Source organism: Crocuta crocuta, unplaced genomic scaffold (genome assembly GCF_008692635.1).
Source record: "Crocuta crocuta isolate KB4526 unplaced genomic scaffold, BGI_CrCroc_1.0 scaffold586, whole genome shotgun sequence".
Lineage (NCBI taxonomy): Eukaryota > Metazoa > Chordata > Mammalia > Carnivora > Hyaenidae > Crocuta > Crocuta crocuta.
The window spans coordinates 513,977-541,238 of record NW_027532407.1 but is presented as its reverse complement, the minus strand read 5'-3'; the positions used below and the strand labels follow the sequence as shown (position 1 = coordinate 541,238).

The 27,262-nt window shown below is 39.5% G+C and overlaps 1 protein-coding gene and 1 long non-coding RNA gene across 2 annotated transcripts in view; one reads left to right on the top strand and one right to left on the bottom strand.

Moving 5' to 3' along the window:
- Positions 1 to 27,262, top strand: part of ENOX1 (ecto-NOX disulfide-thiol exchanger 1) — a 418,486-nt gene that overhangs the window by 218,419 nt on the left and 172,805 nt on the right.
- On the bottom strand, positions 2,044 to 12,108 carry LOC144243644 (uncharacterized). The gene is made up of 4 exons (XR_013338720.1): positions 11,984 to 12,108; positions 10,486 to 10,648; positions 3,729 to 3,826; positions 2,044 to 2,600 (listed from the first exon to the last, which is right to left on the bottom strand). It is a non-coding gene; the product is annotated as an uncharacterized LOC144243644 (long non-coding RNA).

The window sequence follows — 27,262 nt, the reverse complement described above, 5'->3', positions numbered from 1 at the left end:
CCTCCATGATTTCAGCCTCATGCTAATGAACTTCCCTGTTTACCTTCTCCCTGTCATGTGCTGCTTAAGATCGTTACATTGAACTGGTTTCTTTTATCTAAAATATACCATTATGGTGTTTTACTCCAGCCTTAAATCCCGTACGCCAATGTCTTGGTTTATCCATAGCATAGTATTTATCTCCTTATATTATCGTTTCATGTTTATTTTATTTCTCGTGCTTAGTTTTGTGGAATTTTTAATTTTGTGCATTTCAGTACTTTGTGTGCATTGCTATAGATCCAGGTTTTCTAAACTGATCTGTTAGAACACCAGTGCCCTGCAGTTGTTAGGAAAAGTGGGTGTCATATAAGTATTTATGTGGCCTAACAGCCAGGGCAAACTCTGGGTTTAAAATACATAGATTGTGGCTCAGTCAGTTAAGCGTCAGACTTCAGCTCAGTTCATGATCTCATGGTTTGTGGGTTCGAGCCCTGTGTCGGGCTGAGTGCTGACAACTTGGAGCCTGGAGCATTCTTCAGATTTTGTGTCTCCCTCTCTCTCTCTCTCTTTGCCCCTCCCCCACTCGCACTCTCTCTTTCTCTCTCTCTCTCTCAAAAAAATGAATAAACATTTTTAAAAAGTGAAAACAGGTAGGTTGCAGGGTGCCTGGGTAGCTCAGTCATTTGCGTGTTAGACTCTTGGTTTTGGCTCAGGTCATGATCTCACAGTCCCTGAGTTCAAGTCCCACGTTGGGCTCTGTGCAGGCCATGCAGAGCCTGCTTGGGATTCTCTCTCTTTGCCCCTTCCCCTGTCTCTGCTCCTTCCCCTCTTTCTCTCTCAAAATAAATAAACTTTTAAAAACTAAAATAAAACAGGTAGTTCCTTTGTTTGTGACTTTCCTCAAAGTCTTTCCTATGCTAATATCCAACGTATAGTTTTGAAAAGTAGTTTCTAGTATGTAGGCTTCCCCAAAATTAATTTAGCTTTAAAAAAAATTCTTGGGGTACCTGGGTGGCTCAGGCAGTTAAGCATCCTACTTCGGCTCAGGTCATGATCTCGCAGTTGATTCAAGTCCCGCTTGGGGCTCTGGGCTGACAGCTTGGAGCCTGGATCCTGCTTCAGATTCTGTGTCTCCCTCTCTCTCTCTGCCCCTCCACTGCTCATATTCTGTCTCTCTGTCTCAAAAATAAATAAACATTAAAAAAAAATCTCTTGGCATCTCACGAGACACCGGAATAGCCATGTAAACCAGATTTCTCTCATCAGTTGGGGACTATCACCCATCTTTCTATGCTGTTTATGATATCCTATATATGATCTAGCAACCAGTTCAGCTTATGTTTTCACTGAACGGTGTTACTACCTTATCACAAGTTTCAAAATAATTCTCTTGCGGCCAAGAGTTTGCCTAGAGCCTTCTTCCCAGTTTTCTATGATACATTTTGTCACTTTCCAGGAGCCCCTACCATGGGTGTCATCAGCCAAACTCCAGAATATCAGATCATGAGCTTTGACACCATCTGTGTGACCAGCTGCTCCCTTCCTATATATCCCAGCTTCTTTTCCAAAGTTATAATCATTAGTTGGAAGAGTTGAAAACGCAGCAGCTGAGTCCCTAGTTCTTAAGTTTCTTGCCCGGGACTGTGTGGAAACAGGTCATCTTTCCTGGGTATTCTCTGGCCATGAGATTATACCTTGCTTTTCTCTAAACCTTTTGAAATTTTCTTTCCTAATCTCCAAATCTTTCTCTTTTTCTCATTTTTTCTTTTTTTTCATTATCTTTCAACACAATGGAAAATGAAAATGAAAGAAGACTCTGAGCATCATCTTTTAGAGAGCCCCGCTACTCTGCATCAGGCGGTCTGTACCCCCTTAATCATGCCTGTGCCAGGGAGTGCCACCATTAACCTGCGAAGGGACTAAGGAAAGGATGTTCGCTGGCTTGAGTATTATTCTCATCTTAAAAACAAGTTTGTGGGATAGTTTATGAACAGAAAGCCCATCCGAGTGTCTCTCCTTAGCTGCTATTGACTTTGATTGACATATATCTTTTACCCCAAATTTCTTGACATGCCATTTGTTTTATTTCAAATACATGTTCTGAAAAGGCATCACACTTCCCTGTCAGCTATGGAAAGACTATATACAAGACAGTGCCACATGCCTTATCAGGGATTACTTTAGAGCCAATAAAAGACTTCTTCCCTCTTAAAAGTATCGGTGAACACTGATTGCCCCTCGGCTCACACCTTGCTGTTTCTTTGTTAAAAGCTCTGAGTTCACTATCGCTGCTTCTGTTACTGCCACTCTGAGAAGAGATCAACTTTAAAACTCATAGAGAGGCCAGGATGGGCTACAGCTTCTTCTCTTTCCCCTCTTCCATTCACTGAGACTTCCACTCAGTTTAATTCCTCTCTGCTTTCTCAGATTATTTTTCCTACTTTCCTTCTTGAGTTGTTTAATCCTCCCAGGAACACCTTGATCCTCTTTAATATGCCCAGATATGAGGAGGCATGTGTTAAATCCTTTCATCTCCTGGAGCATTGCTCTTAACTGGAATTTATTGAGCCAGACATTGTGCCGAATGCTGGGAATAGGAGACATAGACCTTTCAGAACCTAGTGGGAGAAACAGAGAAGAGTAAATAAACGAATACAAATCAACACGATGAGTAGTTCTGCCACTAGCAGATAAAGGGTGCTATAGGATGTCACTGAAGAGTGGTAAGCAGGGACTGGTGTGATTAGAGTGGCATTTTAATGGAGAACTTTTGTAAGTCCTAGAGACAATGGATGGAGTGTGGAATGGTTGGTGGCGGGAAGGTCAGATGAAGGACTGTAGCAGTTACTCAGATGTGAGGTAATAATGACAATAATAATCATGGAAGTGGAGATGGAGAGAAGTGAAGGGACCCATGAGACATTTAATTCTAGAAACAATAGAAATGGATGACTGAGGCCTCAGAATGTTAGGGGAGTCGTCAGCAGTGATTCTACTTTGGAAATAATATAAATGGTGAGGTCATTTGCTGAGACGGAGAAAGCTGGAAGAGCAAAGGTAGGGGAAGATGGCAAGATTCTTTTTGCATGTGTTGAATTTGAAGAACCCATGGAAAGGAAATGTGGTAAGCAGTTAGATCTGAGAGTCTAGAACTCATGAGAGAAGGGGAGTCGGGGATGTGGCTTTGGCGGTCATAGCACCTGGATGGTCATTGACTCCTTTCTCCCCCAGTCATGCTTTTGGTGTGAAATTATAAATAAGCCCTCAGCTGCTCATGCAGGTGTCAGACTGACCTACACCTGAGTCTCCAAATATCTGCTTCATCTATCCCCTCTCCCTTGACCCACTGGATTCCTATCCATTGGTGGGCTCCAAAGTTTGGAATTAGAGTGGTCAGAGATTTTAAAAATATAATCTAAGAGTCTATTCCTGAAACCATCTCATCAGTTTACAGAGACACTCTTTCTGTTGATAAATCATCCCACATACTTGTTTTTAAGATGAAAATAATACTCAAACCAGGAAACATCCTTTCTCTAGTCCATTTGCAGGTTAATGGCGGCACTCCCTGACACAGGCATGATTGAGGGGGTACAGACCGCCTGGTGTAGAGTAGCGGGGCTCTCTAAAAGATCATGCTCAGAGTCTTCTTTTGTTTTTATTTTCCATCTTGCTGAAAGATTTCTCATTATCAAATGTCAGAAAACACATAGGGCCCTCGACTTAACATTTCACAATATACGTACCTGACTTCATGTATTCTTGGCAGTTACACATTCCACAGTTTTTTACCCTCTTCTCCTCAGGACAGTAGGACAGCACATGGGCAAGTTCATTCATTCCCCTACAGTATTAAAGAAAGTTCACAACGTACAGCATATTTTACAAGGCTCTAGACTAGCAGCAGTTTACCTGGAAGACAGGTGACAGTCCTGTGGAGCATTCCTATTTTTTTAAAGAAGCGGATGTAAATGACTGTTTCATTACAACCACAGTGGGACTGGGGAGCCCAACTTAGCTTGGAGGTATTAGACGCTGTTCAGAAAAGTTCCTCTAAAGAAGTGATATCTAGGCTACGTGCCCAAAGATGAATTAGAGCTTACCAGGTAGCAGGAAGGAAGAACAGGAAGAAAAGGAGAATCTGGGAAGCTGAGAAAATTCTAAAAGTATAAAATGCCCTGTGCAAAGGTCTGAGGCAATAGGAGCTCAGCTGTTGCAGGGAGATGAAAGTGGGAGGTCCGTGGGCAAGAGGTGGCAGTTGAGATGAAGTTGGGTGGCAAGAGAGGTGTCTGGCGTACATCCAAAAGGCTGCTGGAAGTCCAGAAAGAAATGAATGAGGTAGATGGTCTGGATAGACACACGTGGGCCTAGAGTCCTGAGCGCCTCCCACCTGTCAGGCATTGAGGGGTGCCTCGAGTGCTGTAAGTGCTGAGGGGAAACATGGCTGTCGTCCTAGAGCTCTCATCCCGATGCTCGGTACATGACGTGTGTGTCTACAGTATTTCTGGAGATGAGAGAATTTGTAGAAAATTGTTTCCAAAAAATATTTGCTTCTTCCTGTGCTGTGTGCTATATAAGGTAATTGGTATTGCTTAAAACAAATCAAGGCTTGTCCTCAAATCACTCTCCACAAGTAACAACAACCTATATCTTCGTTGACTAGAGAAGTTAGGAAATGAAAACCCTTTTCAAACACTTGCCTAACATGATATATTCATTTGAAGTATAGTCATTTTTCTCTTCCATGCAATGAAGCACATAAATTTACTTGCTTTGTAGATTGACTTTTTCTGAATTATGGATGTGTAATTTTGTTCTTCCTGTCTATGCCACAACAAATATATTTTTAAAAATTTTATACTGGTTTCCATCTCTTGATTTGCTTAGTCTTTATTTGGTCTGTGTACCCTGGTATATGTGCTACCTAACTTACTCAACTAGCCTTTTGAACTTCAGTAGTCACTTTCTTACTCACTAGACTAAAACTAGAGAAAATATTTTTAAATAACTGCATGTATATACATATGTATAGATATATTAAATATACGCATATTACATGCAAATATACAGCATGTATATGTGCATATATATCACAAACACATTCCCTAATTTTCTTGGTTTCCTTTTCCTCCCCTAGAATAGAGAAGCTTTTGTATCTTTAACAGCAACGTGAGCTAAAGGGGAATATTTGCATTCCATAATGGAAGACGGATTGTATCCTGCCCCCACAGCAGGCATTCTAATGCAGCTGGAATCAGGAAGATAAATCAAACAGTTAAATTCCTGTATTAAAATTAATTTGTACGCTCCTAACCAGCGTGCACACGCATTCACACGTACAGGCACATTACCATATATTGTATTTTTGTTTTCAGTTAATGTCAAACTCTTTTATTTGTAAATATGGAATGTTGTGTAGTGACTTCTCATTTATATCTTGTTTCCTTTCATTGTTCTGAGCCTTATCACTTACTGTGTGTTGCATACCATGTTGCTGAGTGGTAGATATATTACAGTGTGCACTTATATAATTAGACTATCATTTATCTAATAGACTGTGATAGGCTATACCTTTATATGGGCAAGAACCATATCTTTCAGCTTTGTATTCTTTAAATATTTTTGAGATTTGTTCTGAGATGCCATTAAGTTCCTTAGAAATAGTTTAATCCTTTCAAGGCTTGCTTTTTAGCCTGAGTAGGTGGGTCCAGAGCAGCCTTTAGCTAGACTAACGATAATTAATGCCACTTCTGAGGCAAGATACTTCTAGAAACACTACTCTGGTATCTTATAGGATTTATTCTCTCTGGTACTGGAAACTTGATCTGTTCTCAGCGCTCTTGTGAGCTTCACAATCAGTTCTACCTGCTCCTTTCCCATAGTTTTTGCCTCGGCCTTGGAACTTCTTTCACACACCTGATCAATACTGAGCCAAAGACCTGAAGGGAACATTCTGAAGATTTTCAGAGCTATCTTTCTGGTTAGGGCCTTTCTCTGCAATGCTCTTCCCTATAATTTCCAGCTGCTTTGGCCTCACAAACACTGAAACTAAGGTATACCTCTGACTCTGTTTGAGTTTCTCATCCTTGAGTTAAATCCTGGAAACTTCCTAGACAGTAGACAGGGACAATCATAGCTTTTACTGCACCTGTCTCCCTTCTCTCAATAATCACTGTTTTGTACTTGATGTTGTCCAGTGCCCAAAAACTGTCATTTCATATGCTTTGTCTGACTTTTAAGTTGCATAAGGCAGGAGAATAAGTTCTGTCACTGTTACTTCTTCATGGCTAGAAGCAGAAGTTTTCAGACAGTCTTTTTAAAATGTGTATGCGTGTGCGTGTGCGTGTGTGTGTATGCCCTAGAGACATAAACAGTGTAAATCTGAGGCTATGATATGAATGACTTTCCTAGGAATGCTGAAAAAGGTGGTAATAAACCCACCAATTCCTGAACACTTAATATGTACCAAATACTGTAAATATCTAGCTTCATTTAATCCTCTACTAGCTAAATATTATTAACCCCATTTCATAGATAAGGGAACTGAGCTTGGGTGATGTTAATTAACTTACCCTAGGTTACTCATGTAGAAGGAGGCAGTGCTGGAATAGAAATCCAGGTCTATCCACTTAAGCTGTTTCCGCTATATCAGAATTTGGAGAAAAATGACTGAAGCAAAACCCTCATAGATTTTTGCCTCAGGCCAGCACTATCTTTATACTTATAAATATCTTAAGTGGAAATATATCATTGAAGGGGAGAGGGAATAGTAATCTTAGAGATTTTTTTATATCACATTAAAATTTAAAAATTTCAATTATTTACTTGTTAGGGACATCATTTTTTATTCTAGAGATTTCAGATTTCCAGGGCACCTGGGTGCCTTAGTTGGCTAAGTGTTCAACTCTTGATTTCAGTTCAGGTCATGATCTCACAGTTGGTGAGATCAGGCCCCATGAGGGGCTCTGCACTGAGAGCATGGAGCCTATTTGGGATTCTCCCTGCTTTTCTCTCTCTGCCCCTCCGCTACTCATGTGCACATCCTCTTTCTCTCTCTTAAAATAAATACATAAAAAATGATAATAAATCTAGAGATTTCCATTAAGCCTCATAAGTTTAGGACTTATGGTTCCGTGATCTAGAATTGGTACTAAGGTTTAACCAGGAATAACTTAGTAATATAAAGTAGAATTGTACGAATAAGACCAGGTAGATAACCTGCCTCTAGTTAATGTCAGTAACCAAAAATGATCATAAATACTGGGAGATTATAAACATTTCAGTCTAAAGATAAATATGAAGTTTTTCCCAAAGGAAAAAAATGACTGTGAATTTCTCAGCAATTAACTCAGATTAGATGGGCTTAGGTCAACTTAGTTATTCACTCTTTGAGAATAACAGAATCTGGGGCACACAGTCCTATAAGACTGGGGTAGAGCATTGAAAAGGGAGTGGGTCATAGGATGGAATGAGCTGATGAGGGCAAGCGGGGAGCTGGAAGGGTTAGAAGGTGTGAAGGAGAAAAGGGCATTAGCCACATAACAGAAATAAATAGGGACCCTTTCCATGGCATTTGCAAAAGAAAAATTATTTTCCCTAGAAACTGATGAACTGTCCCTGCAAGAGGCGGATGGTGACTTTGAGCCTGAGATCTTGGGTTTGAGTCCAGGTCTTTCCCTTGGCCATGTCACCTTGGGCAAATTACATTTAACCCCCCTGAGTTTGTTTGTCTATGAATAGGAGCATAATAGTATCAACACCAGAGAACTGTTGTAGCTTCCAGCATCTAGTGCTATAAAGTATGGGACATATTGTAGGGGTCCAGACACGTTAGTTCCCTTGCCCCTTACTGGACAGCAGTTAGGGAGGAGCAGGGCAGGGAAGAAGAGTGACTTTGGATGACTGTATTTTAATGGATTGAAAAAGGAAGATTTGGCCCCTGTGAAAAAATGGTTCCCTTGTCCTGACTTTTCCTGTGTCCTAAGAGCAGTGACAGCCATTGTCCTTTACAAGCCATGCGGAGGCACCCACACACATCCCAAACACACCCATAAATTGTAGCTCCACAGTATTACTCCAGGTATTTTTTGCCAATCACCTGTGTCATTATTCCATGGACTGTAAATTTCAGGGCCAATTTCAGACCTCTGAAACATGCGGCCCTGGAAACTACAAACAAAAATTTAAGAACATAACTCCTTGAAGAACTTCAGGACCTACACTGGTGGGAGAAGAAGAAAACACCCCATTTGGCCTGGAAATGAGCAGGGAAGCTTGTTTGATCCTACATTTCTGTGGTCTTAACTACAATGCAGTTTTACAACTGAAAATGTTTTTAAAAAGTAGCTGAGACTAAAAGTACCTAAACAGTAGCTGCAGATGCAAATTTAAAAATCATATATTGAGTATCTACGATGTTCAAGCACTGTGCATGATCTCATTTAATCAGGCTTCATCTTGATGGGGCTCCTAGTTGCTCAGTTGGTTGAGCATCTGACTCTTGATTTCAACTCAGGTCATGATCCCAGGGTCATGGAATTGAGCACCATGATGGGCTCTGGGCTGAACGTCAAGCCTACTTAGGATTCTCTCTCTCTCTCTCTCTCTCTCTCTCTCTAAGATAAAAGTAAAATAAAACAAAACACTAAAATAAAGTCAGACTTTATCTTGAAGACGTCTTGGACATGGAGACACACATCCTTGAACTATAATAAACTGTATTTTCCTCTTCATCGGGGGCATTTGCTTGTTGTCATAGTCACAGTTTTGACCCTGAAGTTTTACTTTGGAAAGTTTATGCCTGTGGGCCAAAGGACACTTATTCTAAAGGAGAAGGAGAAATACTACAGTCTTCAAGTTCACTATGTTCTTCCAACCACAAGGACATCTTTAAAAAAAAAAAACTCCTCCCTCCCCTGGATGGGACTCTTGTGACCTCCATCAGTTAATGCCTCCTAGTCATTTATTCTATCTCAGCAGGAAAAATAGGCCTCAACACTCTAATGTGAGGCAACTGAAGTCTCCACAGGGGACCCTCACACAGAGTGAATCATTGCTGACGAGGTTCTAACCAGAGACATTTTTATGAGCTGTGCAATCACTCAAAAATGCTCATTTTATATTTTCAAAACTTAGTGGCCTCTGTCTTGGAAACTGTGTATTTGAGAACATCTTTTTGAATTTGTTCATCCCCAGCTGTGAGAAAATACTGCCTAGTCATGGGTAGGAAAAAAGCAATTTAGAGAAATAATAGAGGAAGACGATGATTTCATCCTCGTCTGGATTTCTGTGACATCCTTACTGGGACTTGGCCAGGAGAGAGGCAGACCAGAGGCTCTGCTGGGGCAACAGAAGGAGCCCAGTGAGTCACAGGCCTTCACTGGCCAGAGAAAACCAGGAAGGGCACAAAGATGTAAGAGAAACATATGGGAAACAGAATTTGGGGGCCCTGGAGTCTTAGCATTACTCTTCCTCTGCTCTGTCATATGGTGGCCAAGTGACCATGGGCCAGTCACACAGATTCCAAGGACCTTGCTATGCCCACCTGTCAGAGGAAGGTGCCTGGGCTGCCTTAATTTTCTGAAATTCTATAATATAGGAAAACCCTGGAAACCAAGAATGTAAGACATTAATATGCACAATGCTAAAGTGACTAGCATCCAGTTAATATCTTGAGGAAATAAAGCAAGATAATAACTTTTAATGGGATCCACAGGAAGAGTATCTCTATAATTAAGGTAATCTTTTTTGGTGGAGAGGGGTTTTTTTTGTTTGTTTGTTTGTGTATTTGTTCCTTAATGGATCCAGGGAGCACCTGCGGAGTTAATCACACATAGAGCCACATGAGCCATGTAGGAGAATCATCATAAGGGACTTGAATCTTTCTAGGCTTTGAAGAAAGAAGTTGTTGGGGCGCCTGGGTGGCTTAGTCGGTTAAGCGTCCGACTTTCGCTTAGGTCATGATCTCGCGGTTCATGGGTTCAAGCCCTACGTCGGGCTCTGTGCTGACTGCCAGCTCAGAGCCTGGAACCTGTTTCAGAGTCTGTGACTCCCTCTCTCTCTGACCCTCCCCTGCTCACGCTGTCTCTCTCTCTCTCTCTGCTAGAAATAAATAAAACATTAAAAAAAAAAAAAGAAAGAAAGAAGTTGCAAGAGAGGGAAAGACATACTCCTACCAGTGTCAAGGCCTTGACACAGCAGCAGCATCTGTGGAATAACCAATAACCGAAGGCAAAGGGAAACTGAGCAAGAGTGTAGATGCTAGAAATTGGAGAGTCTCAGTTCAACCATGCTCAGAAAGGGTGTGAGATGTTTCATATCTGTTCTTCCTGTCTGTGTAAAGGAATAGGCTAAAGACCATCTGAAATCTTAAGTGAGTGGTCTTGTTTGTTTTTACTTGTAATTCCAAATCTTCTTCATGAATTCATAGTTCGTTCAAGAAAATTGAGGGGTTTTGTAAAAATAAGAGTAGGAAGGATTTAGAAATGTGCATTTCTCACCTACCTCTCTCTTTGCAAAGCTCTTGCTGTTCTCTGGAGCCTGTGCTCAAGGAAAAGAGCCAGTGCAACATCTGTTCCATGCTTTGCTCAATCGGTGTGTGATGGGTCCTTCTTTGAATGAGTAAACTAAGTGGTCTGTTTTAAACAGCCTCCTCCTGGGCTACATGCTTAGGAAGAAAAAGTAAATAAGGCCACACTTGTTCCAGTCATGTTCGTGAGAACCTGAAAAAGACTTGGGGCAAAATAACTGAAATCTGTATAATAAAAAATACATTATTATATGGTGTCCATTGTGTGGGAAGATGATAGCACCAACTCAGTAGAAATAAGATTTGGCAGTTAGGAAGGACTTGAATAGTAGGACATCATTCTGGTATTTAGTGTTTAATTTTTCTGAGAGATTTCAAGTAGGAAATTTTATTTAAACTTTAATAATTAGCTCTGCAGTGGCAGGTGTGCCTTACACTATTCCCGTGCTCATTGCTAATGTGATTATCAGCACCCTCTTTCCTACTGTAATAGGCTATGTCCTTATATTCCAGCATGGCACTCCAAGCCAACACCACTATAAATGTGAACGAGACTTTCTGCTACCCCTGATCTTTCATTTTATGGATGAGAAGATAAACGTCTGCAGAAGGCCTAGTTAAGTTCTACAAAACAATATATCTTGACTGTTTTCTCCATTTTTGATGGGCTTGAGAGGAATACGTCAGGCACTCTTGCCTATCCGCTTCTTTGCATGGTGAAGAACGTGCCAAGTTTAGGAGTGCCCTCATACTTTTCATTGAATGAAATCGACTGGTGATAAGAGAAAACAACTAAACTCTGACCTTGACTGCTTATGCAGAAGACTTAACAGTTTTTATCATTTACTATAAGAATTGTGTGTACTTTAAAGGAAAAGCCTATTAATAATTTCACACGGTCACCGAGATATTGGCAAAATTAATGAAGCATGCTCATTTCTTCACACTTAGAAGTCTCCTTAAGTTTTCTTTTTTTCATTTCTCATTCTTGTTACTCTCTTTTCCCTGTGAGAACACGCTCATCCATCCTTTCCTCGTGTTCTGTCTATCCATCCACCATCCATCCATCCATCCATCCATCCATCCATCCATTCTTTCCTTCCTTTCTTGCTTCCTCTCTCCCTTTTTTTCTCTGCCCTTCTTCCTTTCCTTCTTTCCTTCTGTACTTGTTCATCGTCTTTCACTGTAAGAACTAAAGTTATTTCTATCTCATGGAGGTCATACTTTGATGGTGGAGAAAGATAATAAACACATTAATACAGATATATTGTAAAATGTAACAATTACTAGGAGGAGATAGTAGGATACCACAATGATAGAGAACAAAAGGGGAATTCACCATGGATCTTAATAGTCAGCAGAAGTTTTTCTCTGGAGACAAAACTCCAGTTCAGATGCTGAGGATGAGAAGGAACCTGCTCTGGAAAAGTGGGGAAGGAAGAGTGAGAGGATGATAAAGGCAGTTTGACTCACCTGAAGAACTACTTTAGGACCAGTTTAGTGGATGAGATGGAGACTGATGTGAGAGGTGTTTAAGGCTGTGGTTTGAGGCCCTTTGGGTCCTGAGTTAATTCTAAGATTAACTGAAGGTCATTCATTCACTCACTCACTCAACGGTGGGATTCTATGATAGAATTTGAATGTTAAAAGACAATGGATCTGACATAAGATGGAAGTGGAAGCAGGGAGTCATCAGAGAGGCAGTGCAAGTGTGGGCACGGACTCGTATGTGGCTTCAGGTAGGAAGATGGTAGTGAGGTTGAAGACGGGAGGACATACTTGTGATAGATTTTTGAGGTTGAGGCCTCAGGACTTTCTGATTAGACGAGAGAGGAATGAGAGAGAAAGGAGACTCCAGCTGAATCACAAGTTTCTAGGTTTTGAGCAACTGGATAAAAGTGGTGGTGGCATTTCATGAAATGAGCAACACAGGAGGAGCAAGTAATAATTCATTCAGGAATTCATTCAAGGAATAATGCATTCAGATCTGTACATCTCGGCTCTGCGCTCCTGTGAGAAACCTAAGGGGTAATGTGAAGGAGGCAGATACCCATGTCTGGTGTGAGAGACATGTGTGTCAGAGTTACACACACACACACACACACACACACAGGTATCTGTGTTTGTCTGCATGTAGAACGTGATCTATGTTCTACACCATGTATATGAGGGAGGTGGCATGAAGATAATGGAGGGAGGTGTAGGAGCAGGCTTTGAAAATTTCCAGCATTTAAAGTTTGGGAAGAAGGTGGGGCCGCCGGGGTGGCTCAGTGGGTTAAGCGTCCAACTTCAGCTCAGGTCATGATCCTTCAGCTGGCAGGTTCGAGCCCCACGTCAAGCTCTGTGCTGACAGCTCAGAGCCTGGAGCCTGCTTCAGATTCTGTGTCTCCTTCTCTCTTTCCCCCTTGCCTGCTCATGCTCTGTCTCTCTCTCTCAAAAATAAACATTAATTTTTTATTAAAAAAATAAAAAAATAAAGTTTGGGAAGAAGCCAGTAAAGGGGGGGTTGAAAAGAAGGAACAGCCAGAAAATTAGAAGGAAAAGAGAAGTGTGCAATATCATACGAGCCAATATCTTGGCCACATAGTAGCCAGAAAGATATATTGCTTCTGAGAGGTCAAATAAAAAGACTATAGTGAGGGAGGTTATTTGGGTAGAGTTGTGGTAGGGTCATCGTTGAGGATGTTTGTCTAGAAAGGGAGCAGGTAAATTGAGAGGTACTTGAGGAGGATACGGGCTGAAGAGAAAATGTAAGACCAACTGGGACCTGATATGTACTTCCGGAAGCAGTCCCTGCGATAAGAAGAAGTATTTGGAGATATCATATTGATGTAAAGAAAGAATCCCAAGCCCCCTGATTTAGATAAAGCTTTCCTGTGCATATTAAAGGTAGTGACACTAATGTATAGAAAAAATAGTGAACCCTTGGTTTAGGATCAAATGATGAGTCACTGAGAGGGAAAGCTTTAAAACGCAAAATGAAATACATTATTGATTGACACAGTCTTGTACTTGCCAAAATTTCATATATACTTACTGATTTTTTGCAGACGTTTTCCTTGATAAATAACAGAACAATTACATGTGCCCACAGAAGATACTATCGGACACAGCCATCTGGTGCAACACACCACTTCTCTCTTTTGTGTAATCTCTCCTCTGAAGAGTTACATTTCCATGTCTAAGGCTCGTTTATTTACCTTGATTTCATATCTTTGTGCTGTAACTCAGTCTAAATATTTACTTTGGCTAATTAATTGATTATTGTGAAGCCCATTGAAGTCCACATGGCTTTTGGAAATGGTGAGAGTTCTTATTTCTCCTGCTGTGAAATAATAATGCCTCACCTCCCTGTTTGAACCTGCTGTCCGAGTATATGCAATACTTGTGAATAATAGATCTCTCACAGTCCTCACCTCCTTTTAAGCATTCACACTGCATCTTATATTTGCATACAAGTTATTTTTGCTTGTTCTAGCTAGGTCACATGCTAGGTCAGAGGGCCAACAAATCATTTCTCTCTCTCTCTCTCCACCCTCTCTCCTTCCCCTTTCCACCATCCCACTTCCAAATGTAGTGTAGGCAGCATTATTTGTAACCCTGTAGGAAAGAATAGGCCAGCCCAGCCATTATTTCCCCAGACCCTAGTGGTTTGCTTCCATGAAATACAGTTCCATGCCTGAACAGAGAGGTATTTGCACATAAACAAGATGTCTGTATTTAGCCTTGTGAAATTCCTACTGTTTTCATTGTGGAAAACTAGTAGAAGATTTGACTTAATTGGTAGGTATCTGAACTTAGGGCCAGTAAGGGCAAACCCCTTAATCTCTGTGACCTTTAGATTCCCTGTTAGAAAATGGGCCTATCAACAATATCCACTACACTATCCTTTTTTTCAAGTATCGAGTGTCTTGTGTATTATGAAATTTAAAACAGGAAAGTAGGAGATGCCTTGGGCTGAGGAAGGTCCTTTACACACTTTAATTACCTGCTCATTTACATGTCTAAGTTTCTAGAAGTGACTCAGAGGAATTGTATATTTAAACGTTTGATATTGCCAAATTATCTTCTACAAAAGCTGAACCCATATTACACTCACACCAAGAGTGGGTATTTTCAAATCAGTTTAATCTTTACTCCCTCCATGGGTGAGAAATGACCTCACACACCTCTTTGCATTGCTTTGACGACTCTGTTGGTAGTCTTTGAGTTATTTTCAAACTGTATGAATAACTCTGCTGTTGAGTATCTTTGATTCTTTATTTCCCATTTGGAATATTTCTTTAAGATCAGTTTCCAGTCAACAGATGATAGGGCCATTTCAGTTGCTCTTGAAACATTACAAAATTGCTTTCAAAAGAGTTTCACAATTTATACTCAGTATATATTTATGTCTGCAACATATACTCAGGGATGCCTCAGTGCTTTTGTTTTAGCATCCTTGCTGACTCTGGGTGTTACTGAAATTATTTTTGCTAATTTAGTAAAAGTGAAAGATGTTGCTTTTTTATTGCCCAAGAACCATCATTTAAAGGGCCCCCTGATGGTGCTGTAGCCAGATGGAAGCCTGGCACTGACACCAGAGGTTTATTTTCTGTTCTTTCACCTGCTGGTTAATAATTAGGCAATATTTCCAGGCCCACAGTTGGATCTGATTGAACTGCTCTTGCCGAGCTGTTAATGATTCAGAAACGCCTTCCCCTACCTCCTCACCTATCTAAATTCTTCCAGCTTCTTTGAGGGCACCTCAGCTCCCATACCATTCAAATAGCCTCCCCTAATTGCCCCTTCCTACCCACCCCAAGGCAATTACTGCTCTTAACCATATGGTTTGACCCTGAGCTGTAGTCCATTGGTTTCCATTATTTGCTTTACTTTCAAGATTTTGTAATACGGATACACTCCACCTGCAAGGTGATGTTAACACCATGCCTTTTCTCTTTAGATTTTACTCTGTAAGTAGACACTTCCCAGAACAGTGCTGGCCACTCATAGGTGCATAATTAATAGTATCAGCTGTGCTGAACTGAATCCCTTGTCAAATGGACTTTACTCCAAAAGATAATGGAGTGTAAGAAGCACTGTACTCTTCCCACACAAGTCATTCCTAGAACACGGAACAGGCAGACCAAATGTGTTATTATATTTGGCTTACAGACATTATTGTTCTGACACCACTACGATTTGCTTTGTAGGTACCTTTCCCCAGTGGTCTCTTCTTGTTTAGTCTTCTAGCATATTCCAGTGAACAAGATTAGTTTCTCCTCTACCAAAACACCATAGGCATGCTCACGCAGTGGGTTGAATTTCTTCTCTATTTAGATCCTGTCTCTTAAGTGACACCAATCCACTTAATCCTGGCAGCCTTCATTGTTATTATTGACTCTGCCTCTAATGTTAGCATTTTCCAGCTCTGCTATTTTCAGAATAGATCTGCTTGTGTCATTCATGTGTCTTTTGTCCGCAATCTCTGGTTTCACTGACATACCGAGCCTTTCCAGCTGGAGAAGAGTTTCTACTCAACTGTGGCTAACTTTGCCTTCCCAGCTTAAAGTATCTTCAAATCATGGATGTTCAGTTTTATGCCCTGTGCTGTGACTCCCATCCACTCATTCTCAGGTGTGGTCCTTGTCACATGTCCAAAAGCACCTGTATGTATGTGCCTATCTGTGTTGTGTATGTGTATGTGTGTGTATACATTTATATATGTATGCATTTTTATACTATAAATGTTGATAAATGTGTGTTTATATAATCACGCATACAGATTCGCATACGTATGTATATATGTGTGTGTCTATATATCGTCTAGCAATTAGAATAGAATTAAAACTAAACAGAGGTTTTCAAATCTTTCTTTTTAACCTTAAAACACTTCTGTATAATCACTCAGGCAGAAAGTCAATAGGCATAAAAGATAGTGATTATCTAGTTGAATAGTGGGGATGAACAGGCCCTTGGGACATTGTTCAAAACCATGATTTGTCCCCTGCTGTTGATCACGTCGCTTCACCATAACCCTTGCCTACCAGGCTCCATTCACATTGGCCTCTTTTTACATCTGGAACTTACTAAAATTGTCCTTGCCCTTAGGGTTTTGCTTTACCCATCCCCCTTCCCAGATCCTGCTCACCTAGACTTCCCCACTTCCCACAACCTGGCTCCTCGTTATCAGAAACTCAAATCAAAAGTCACCTTTCCAGAGAGACCTTCCTTGACCTCCCAAGCGGCTTCTCTCCCTCCTCCTCTCTCACTCCCAAGTAACCCTTACATCCCTACCCGAGCACCTCCCACTCCTGGGAAGTAACTTCTTTCTTATGGTTTATGTCCCAATGGGAGGCGAGTTTCCAGGAAAGTAGGCAGCTAGTCTGTCTTGCTCCAAGTTATATTTCCAGTTCTTAAAAACAATGCCTGGCACACAGAAGACACTAAATATATCCTGGAAGGGAAAAGCATCAATGGAGCACTAGCTTTAGAGGACTCTCAAATCTTCATACGATTTTCTTCTCCTGCTTCTAAATTCATCAGGGTTTACTTTTTAACATTCCATTTTTTAAAGGTGTTTCACAAAGCTTTTTCTAGACTTTAGGTTATCAAAGCAAGTTTTGATATTTGAACTCGAATTCCTAGTAGGAATTTGAAAGCTTATGGTGAGAAGCTACTTTGCAGAATAAACTACAGTGAGTTAAGAATCAGTTCTAAACATTTTAGAAGAAAAAGCTTAGGAAAACTTCTCTTTACTAAAGTGAGTGAAATTTCAAAGTTCAAATCACCAAGACACCATGTTCTTTCACCATTTAATTTATAATGCCTATAAGTAATTTTATTTCTATTTTTTTAAACTTTATTTATTTATTTTGAGAGAGAGTAAGAGCAGGGAAGTGGCAGGGAGAAAAAGAGAATCTCAAGCAGGCTCCATGCTAACAGCACAGAGCCCGAAGTCAGACCTGAGCCAGAATCAAGAGTCAGACTCTCAACTGGCTGAGCCACCCAGGTGCCCCTATTTCTAATTTTTTAACTATCCAAACAAAAGACTAAAAAATTTTACCTTGAAGTCAACAACGGGTGATAAAAAATGGTTTATTAATATTATTCTTTGATGAACATTAGTTTCTATCACTTTTTCCCAGTTATAGTTTTATTGAATGGGAAGCACCTTGTAAGCATATCACTTGGTTGGTAAAAATCCTATGTTCATATAGTAATATAATTTTTGTTCTCTTCATTCTTTTATCATAGAATCATCTACCAGTGCTGAACTGGACTTATAGTTCCAAGAATTACTTTGTATAGAGTTAACTTTTTCAGTAGGCCTGCTTGTCCAATATTAAATAATCTTCTTGGGAAAATAACAACATTGCTACAAAGAAATTTTATATAACATTATCATGTCTTGGTAATGACAAGGAGGGATGTATAATGTGAATCCTGACTCATTCATTTCCCATCAGAGATAGAATTAAAGGGGAAAAAAAGGAACCTGGAGTGTACAGAGGAAAACTTTGATAGCATATTATTTAAAAAATTTTAATACATAATAGCTTAAAGATTTAAAAACATGTTGTAATTTGAAGGCTCAGAAATAACCACTACTTATATCAATGTATGTCATTCAAGTTCCTTTCTCTGCAAATGTATTAACAAATGTGTTTAATTCTAAGAATTTGGTTTATCACTTGTTTTTAAATGTTTTATTTATTTTTGAGAGAGAGAGAGAGACAGTGTGAACAGGGGAGGGTCCGAGAGAGGGAGACACAGAATCTGAAGCAGGCTCCAGGCTCTGAGCTGGCTGTTAGCACAGAGCCCGACGCGGACTTGAACCCATGAAGCTGAGATCATGACCTGAGCCGAAGCCGGACGCTCAACCGACTGAGCCATCCAGGCGCCCCAGTTTATCACTTTTTCTTATCAGAAGGAGAAAAAGACAATTTCTCATGTCAATAAATATTCTTTGGATGAGAAATAATAGACTTAGCCACACATATTGTTGGTCCATTCCCCGAATCCTTGCTAATACTGCTATTATTACATTTTGAGCCTTTGCTAATAAGACGGGTGAAAAGTATCTTGCTTTTATTTGAAACTTTTTAAATCTTTTTTTTTTTTTTTTTTTTNTTTGAGTTCAGTCAACACACAATGTTACATTAATTTCAGGTGTACAACTTAGGGCCTGACAAGTTTACACATTAGGTTATGTTCAAAAGTATAGCGGCCATCTGTACCATTACAAGGCTATTACGATATCATTGACTGTATTCTTTATGCTCTGCTTTTTATTCCCATGACTTAGTTATTCCATAATTGGAGGCCCATCTCTCTCTCCTCTTCACCTATTTTGCCCACGTCCTCATCCCCCTCTTCTCTAACAACCATCAGTTTGCTATCTGTATTTATAGTTCTCATTCTGCTTTTTGTTTACTTATTCATTTTTTTAGATTTTATTTATGAGTGGAATCATATGGTGTTTGTCTTTCCCAGTCTGACTTACCTCACTCAGCATAATACTCTCTGGGTCCATCCATGTTGTCTCAAATGGCATGACCTCATCCTTTTTATGGCTGTATAATATTCTATTATAAATATGAGCCACATTTTTTAATCCTTTGTTTATTGATAAACACTTAAGTTGCTTACATGTTTTGGCTTTTGTAAATAATGCTGCTATAAACATAGGAGTGCATTTATCTTTTCAAATTAGTGTTTTCATTTTCCCTGGATAAATATCTAGTAGTGGAATTATTGAATCATATGGTCTTTCTTTTTTTTTTTAATTTTTAAATGTTTATTTATTTTTGAGAGAAATAGACAGAATGCAAACAGGGTAGGGCCAGAGAGGGAGGGAGACACAGAATCTGATGCAGGCTTCAGGCTCTGAACTGTCAGCACAGAGCCTGATGCAGGGCTTGAACTCACAAACTGTGAGAACATGACCTGAGCCAAAGTCAGACACTTAACTGACTAAGCCACCCAGGTGCCCCAAGGATCATATGGTGTTTCTATTTCTTTTTAATGTTTTAAAACATTTATTTATTTATTTCTGAGGGAGGGAGGGACAGAGAGAGATAGAGTGAAAGAGGGAGAGAGAGAGAAAATCCCAAGCCGGGTGCACACTGCCAGTGCAGAGCCCAGTGTGGGGCTTGGTCTCATGAACTGTGAGATCATGACCTGAGCCAAAACCAAGAGTTGAACTCAACCAACCGAGCCACCCAGGTGCCCTGGTATATTTCTATTTTTAATTTCTTAAGGAACTTCTATACTGTTTTCCACAGTGGCTGTACCAATTTATCTTCCCACCAACGGTGGACAAGGGTTCCTTTTACTCCACATCCTCACCAGCATTTGTTTTCTTGTGTCTTTTTAGTTTAGCCATTCTCACAGGTGTGAGGTGATAGCTCATTATGGTTTTGATTTTCGTTTCCTTGATGATGAGTGATGTTGAACATCTTATCATATGTCTGTTGTCCATCTATATGTCTTCTTTGGGAAGATGTCTTTTCAGCCCCTCTGCCCATTTCATAAATCAGATTGTTTGTTTCTGTTGTTGTTATTGTTGAGATGTAAAAGTTGTATGTTGGTGTATAAGTTGCATATATATTTTGGGTATTATCCCCTTATCAGACATATCATTTGCAAATATCTTATTCTGTTTAGTAGGTTGTCTTTTGTTTTCTTGATGGTTTCCTTTGCTATGAAAAAGCTTTTTATTTTGATGTAGTCCCAATCATTTATTTGGGACTATAATCATTTATTTGGGAAAGCAATCATTTCCTTTCCCTTGCCTTAGAAAACATATCTAGCAAAATGTTGCTTTGGCTAATGTCAGCAAAATCACTGACTGGGTTCTCTTCTAGGATTTTTATGGTTTCAGATCTCACACTTCGGTCTTTAATCCATTTGAGTTTATTTTTGCTTATGGTGTTAGAATATAGCCCAGTTTCATTATTTTACATATAGCTGTCCAGTGTTTCCAACACCATTTACTGAAAAAAACGTTTACCCATTGTATACTCTTGCCTCCTTTGTCATAGACTAACTGACCGTATAAATATACTTATTTCTGGGTTTTCTATTCTGTTCCATTTATCTGTATATTTTTGTGCCAGTTCCATACTGTTTTGATTACTGCAGCTTTGGAGTATATTTTGATATCTGAAATTGTTATACTTCCAGCTGCGTTCTTTCTCAAGATTGCTTTGGCATTTTAGAGTCTTTTGTGGTTCCATGCAAATTTTAGTATTGTTTGTTTTAGTTTTATGAAAAATGCTCTATTATGATAGAGATTACATTGGATTTGTAGATTGCTTTGTGTAATATTGACAGTTTAACAATATTTGTTCTTCCTATCCATGAGTGTGGAATATCTTTCCATTTGTTTGTTATCTTCAATTTCTTTCATCAGTGCTTTATAGTTTTCAGAGTACAGGTCTCACATCTCCTTGGTTAAGTTCATTCTTGGTATTTTATTCTTTCTGGTACAGTTGTAAATGGAATTGCTTTCTAATTTCTCTTTCTGTGGCTTTGTGGTATAGAAACAAACTTTATGTATTTATTTTTTGAGAGAGAGAGAGAGAGCACGAGTGTGTGTGTACAGTCAAGGGAAGGGCAGGGGGAAAAGGAGAATCTTTAGCAGGCTCCCCACCGACTGCACAGAGCCCAATTCCAATGGAGGGCTCAGTCTCTTGAACTATGAGATCATGACTTGAGATGAAATCAAGAGCTGAACACTTAATCAATTGACCCACCCAGGCAGCCTCATAGAAATGAATCTTTTCAAATCTTAATTGAATGGAGCACCTGGGTGGCTCAGTCAGTTGAGCGTCTGACTTTGGCTCAGGTCATAATCTCTTGGTTCGCGAGTTCTAGCCCTAGATGGGGCTTATTGCTGTCAAACTGTCAGCCCAGAACCCACTTCAGATCCTCTGTCCCCCTCTCTCTGCCCCTTCCTTCTTATACTCTCCCCACAAAAAATAAAAATAAATATTTTTAAAAAATTTCAATTGACCATATCTCTTTTTTCATGAATTCCGCATTTATTTTCAATTGAGACATTCTTTTTTTTTCTTTTTGACTTATTAAGGCTCTTTACATATTGAAAATTTGCTCTTTATACATTCTATCGGTGGCAAATATTTTTAGTAGTTATGGTTTTTAAATTTAATTTAAGTTATGTTGCTTTTATAGCCTAAAAGTTAATTATAAGCCTTCTTTCAACACTGAGCTTGAGAATATTCTGATAGTTATGAGCCTCTTGATATTTATAAGATGAAATTTTGTCCTGCTTATAGTTACTTTCTAATTTTTATCCATGAACTATGCCAAATGTTTGTAGGAGTATACTCATTTAAGCAAGAGGGAATCTCTCCCTCCCATCTGGGAAACAGGGAAACCTTCCTCTAGGTCTGGATGCCTCATGCCTTTCTAACCCTGTGGTACTGGGGGCTAACATGCCACACATTTCTTTTCTCTGCACTTCCCACGTAATATCCTTTTCTGAGGAAGTGAGCACTGAGCAGCCTAATTTGAGTTATGGTACCAGGTAGGGACTGAGGAAAAACCAAGAAAAACTTGAATATCATTCCAAGTATATTTTCCTGACATGCAGAGAAGACCCAGCAGTGGTGACAAGGAAAACTATGTCTCACCCAGCAGTGCTTAAGACTGTCCTCCTTTTAATTATTTCAAAAAGCCTGTGCGCTATTGGAAACTCCACCTCCCGACAGACGTGTTTGCCCCTTGAATGCCTTTGCTCAGAATACACCACCACTTTTTGGACTGAAAAAGCTGTGTAGCATAGTGGGAAAGCCATGGGCGAAGAGCCAGACGGTTCTGTGCAGAAATGTTCTCACCAGCCATGTGAGCAAAGGCAAGTTATTTAACTTCTTGGGCCTCAGCTTTCTTGTTTGGAAAATGGGAATTCTATCATCTACCTCCTGGGGTTGTTGTTGGAATTGATAAGATAGTGTATACAATGCCCCTTTTACATTGCACTGTATGCAGAAGGTACTCAGTAAGTGGTGGTATTAGATAATTATTATTTGAGATTCTGGTCTTGTCCTGTTGTCTTTCCCAAAAGATATTGCTGTATCAGCAGAGGAAGCACTTTTTTTTTTTTAAGTTTATTTATGTACTGAGAGAGAGAGAGAGAGAGACACAGCATGAGTCGGGAGAGGCAGAGAGAGATTGGGAGAGAGAATCCCAAACAGGCTCCACACTGTTTAGCATGGACCCTGATGTGGGGCTCGAACCCATGAAACCATGAGATCATGACTTGAGCTGAAACCAAGAGTCTGATGCCCAACCAAATGAGCCTCTCAGGCACCCCCTGGAGGAAGCACTTCTATTTCTTATTCCTCCTGTGCTTGCCATGCCCTCTGGGAAGTGCTGCTGTCCTCTGTTCTCCACCACTGCTGTGGCATCAGCAAAGCCTGGTTAATAATAACAATTAGGCTTACCTTTACTGTGTATGCACCCCGCCTTTTCCTAAGCATCTTAAAATTCTTTCTCCTCTACCCTTATCCAGCGACATAGGTGATATCACTACAAATAAGCACACCAAGGCATAGAGAGGCTGAGGAGTCTATTCTGGGTCATACTGTTAGTGAGGGATACGGCCAGGATGTGAGCACCGGCCTCCTGGCTCCCCTGACCATCAGTCTCCCGCATTTTGCGCCGCCGACTGCCTAGAGTGGCAGCCTTCACGTCCTGGGACATGTAACTCAGAAAGACATGAAAACACCTGCTGGAAGGAGAGAAGGCGGATGTTCAGAATTGAGTGTCATTAACCTGCAGGATGGTGTCCACAAGGAGCAGAGCCACTGCCAAACGAAATCTATGCATTGTGCTAACAGCACACTAGCTTTGTATTTCTTTCGGTAAAGAATCTCCACCATGCCAGGAGAATTCCTGCGGATGGTAATGGTGTCATTTCTGTAATTGCAGTCCTATAAACAAGAGCAGCAGGAGACCAGGAGGGAAGCCTTTGTTGATAGCACCATAGGGTCTGTCGCCTTTGAGTAAATAAGTAGACCTTATTTATTAAGCATGTAGAATTTATTTAAAATACTAATTCTAATGGAAGCGATAGAAGGATATATGAATTTCCCATGGATTGCAAACCTAAAACAGTAATCTTGCAATAATAGCAATATCTGAACTAGCTTTGTCTTAATACTCCTTTTAGCACCCGAGATAATGATGTTTCTCTCAATTCTATTTTAATCTGAAATACAAACAGCTTAGGCTTTGCTTGCCTTGAATCATTATTATGGTGAGGTTGAGCCATCTGTGTTTTTCTTATTCTGCTCATAGCTCCAAGGAGAAGTCTTGAAATTGAACAAGTTGGGAGAATTTCTGTGGAGTAAATTCAAACATACAGTGACATCTAAAACCCTGCAAGATTTTATGTTGCCTGGGAACCTTTTTCTCTCTTGGATTGAGTTAGGAGTGAGAATTAATCTCACCCTGCCAAATCATTTTCACAACCTTCTGAGGTCTACAGCCAGGTTTCTTACCAAATCTTGCTCACTTCATGTATAATCCCCCCCAGTCCGCTGCTTCTTGACTTCTGGGATTATAAAATTGGTTGTTTGTTTAAATCAGTATCTATGAAGGCTCTTGTTGGGAGACTAAATGGCTTTACATGCGCACAACTAATATTTTTTAAATTCACCTCAGGAAGAACAGCCATCCCCTCCTGTAATTTATTCCCTGGTTGAGACCAAGACTTTGGATAGATTCACCTTAGCAGTGCTTACCTTACCTAAAAACCTGTTGTATTTTGTAGCTTTAATAAAGTATAATTGACATACAATAAAATGTATATATTTATGTATTTAAAATTTTTTTAACATTTATGTATTTTTTGAGAGACAGAGAGAGAGGGGAAAGAGCACAAGCAGGGGAAGGGCAAAGATAGAGGGAGACACTGAATCTGAAGCAGGCTCCAGGCTCTGAGCTGTCAGCACAGACCCCGACACGGGGCTCAAACTCATGAACAGCGAGATCATGATCTGAGCCAAAGTCAGACGCTTACCCGACTGAGGCACCCATAAGCCCCTGAACCTTATGCATTTAAATTATACAATTTGATAAGGTATGACTTATCTGTACACTTGTGATCTCCTTATCACAATCAAAATAATGAGCATATCTATTATACCAAAAGGTTTTCTTGTTCTTTTTGTAATCATTCCTTCCCACCTACTCAACTCCCCAGGCAAATCTGGGATCCTTCTACCTGTCTCTATAAATTATTTTCCATTTTCCAGGATTTTATATAAATGAAATGATATGGAATGTACTCAATATCTGACTTGTTTCACTCAGTGTAATTATTCTAAAAGCCATCCATGTTGTCATGTGTATTAACAGCTAAAGGGAACTAGTAAGATTACCCTTGGCCTGTTCCTGATCTTATAAGGGAAATACAGTTAGATATGAGGACACCAGTACATCATTTTTATTAGGTTGAGGAAGTTTCCTTCAAATTTTAGACTTCTAAGAGAATGGATATTGGATTTTTTAAAATGCTTTTTCTGCATCTATGGAGATGATCACAGTTATATTTTTTTTCTTTTTCAGTCTGCCACTTTGGCAAATTACATTGATTGATTTTTTTTTATGTTAAACCAATCTTGCATTTCTGGGATGAATACTATTTGGTCATGATGTATTACCCTTTATGTAGATCATTAGATTCAATTTGCTAAAATTTTGCATTGAAGTTAATGACAGATATTGTCTATAATTTTCTTTAAATGTCTCTGTTTGGTCTTGGTATCAGGGTAATGCTGGCCTCATAAAATCATTTGGGAAATATCCCCTCCTATTCAATATTCTAGAAGAGTTTGTATAATAGAATTGCTATTATTTTTTTCTTTGATATTTAATCTCTACTAAGGCACAATTCCTGAGTTAGATCATCTGGGATTGAAATTTCTTTGTGGGAATGACTTTAACTGCAAATCCTATTTCTTTAATAGGGACTATATAGATTATTTGTTTTTTCCTTTCATAACCTTTGGTAATTTGAGTCTTTCAGGGAATCTGGTCCATCATCTAAGTTGTCAGATTTATTGACATAAATGTGTTCACGATATTTCTTTATACCTATAATTGGTATAGGACCTGTGTTACATTACCCTCTATCATGCCTGTTGTTAGTATCGTCTTCTCTCTTCTCCTTCCTAAGACTGACTGGTAGTTTATCAGTTTTATTGATCTTCACAAATATCTGGCATTTGGTTTCACAGATTTTCTCTATAATTTTTCTGTTTTATATTTCATTGATTCTTGTTTTTATCTTTACTGTTTCTTTTTCTGCCTATATTAGGCTTAATTTGCTCTTCGTTTTCCTTTTTTTTTTTTTAAGGTAGAAGCCAGAGTCATTGATTTGAGACTCTTTCTAATACAGGCATGTGTTTAGTGCCATAAATTTCCTTCTGAGTACTGCTATAGCCATATCTCATGAGTTGTGGTATGCTGTTTTACATTCTCATTTAGTGCAAACTACTTTTTAATTCCCCTTTTGATTTCTTCCTTAGAGGTTATAAAGAAATATGTTAATTTAGTTTCTAAATATTTGGTGATTTTCCACATGTCCTTCTGTCATTAATTTCTAATTTAATTCCACTCTGGTCCAAGAATTTACTCTGTGCTTTTTATGATTTGTGTCTTTGTAATTTTACTGAGGTTTGCTTGAGGCCTTAAATATGGCCTGTCTTGGTAGATGTACCATGTACACTTGAAAAGAATGTGTTTTCTGCTATTGCTGAGTGAAGTGTTCTATAAGTGTTTAGGTCAGAAAAGTTGATAGTGTTTAAAGTTTTCTATATGCCTATTGATTTTTGTCCGCTTGCCCTAGCAATTATTGAGAAGGGTTATCAAAATCTCCGTTTTTGTGGATCTGTCTCTTTTACCTTTATGTGCTCCCAGTTTTTATTTCATGTATTTTGAAGTCTTGTTCAGTGCATAAGTGTTTGGGATTGTTATGGTCTCCTGATGAAATAAGTCAGTCAGAGAAAGACAAATACTGTATGATTTCATTCATGTGTGGAAGTTAAGAAACAAAACAAATGAACAAAGGGGAAAAAAAGAGAGGGGAGACAAATCAAAAAACAATCTATTGACCCACAGAGAACAAACAGAAAGCTACCAGAGGGGCAGTGGGGGATAGAGATGGATGAAACAGGTGAAGAGGATCTTGGTGAGTACTAGATAGTATATAGAATTGTTGAGTTACTATATTGTACGCCTGAAACTAATGTAACACTAATTCCAGTATGTTAACTATATTGGAATTAAAACTTATAAAATAAAGTAGGTCTGTTACAGGCAGCATCTAGTTAGGTCTTACTTTTTAACCCAATCTAACAGAGTTCTGCCTTTTAATTGGGGTATTGCTTACATTTAATATGATAGTCAGTATGATTGGGCATTTATTTTAATAAATCTTCTTAGTTGGTTTTCTTTGTCTATTCTATTCTTTAGTCCAGCTTTTCTATTTTTGTGCCTTATTTTGAATTAACTTGGAGGACTTTAATTTCATCTCTTTTGTTGGCTTTACCACTTCCTGTATAGTATAAAAACCATAAACAGGGGCGCCTGGGTGGCTTAGTCGGTTAAGCGTCCGACTTTTGCTTAGGTCATGATCTCACGGTTCATGGGTTCGAGCCCCACGTCGGGCTCTGTGCTGACTGCCAGCTCAGAGCCTGGAGCCTGTTTCAGTCTGTGACTCTCTCTCTCTCTGACACC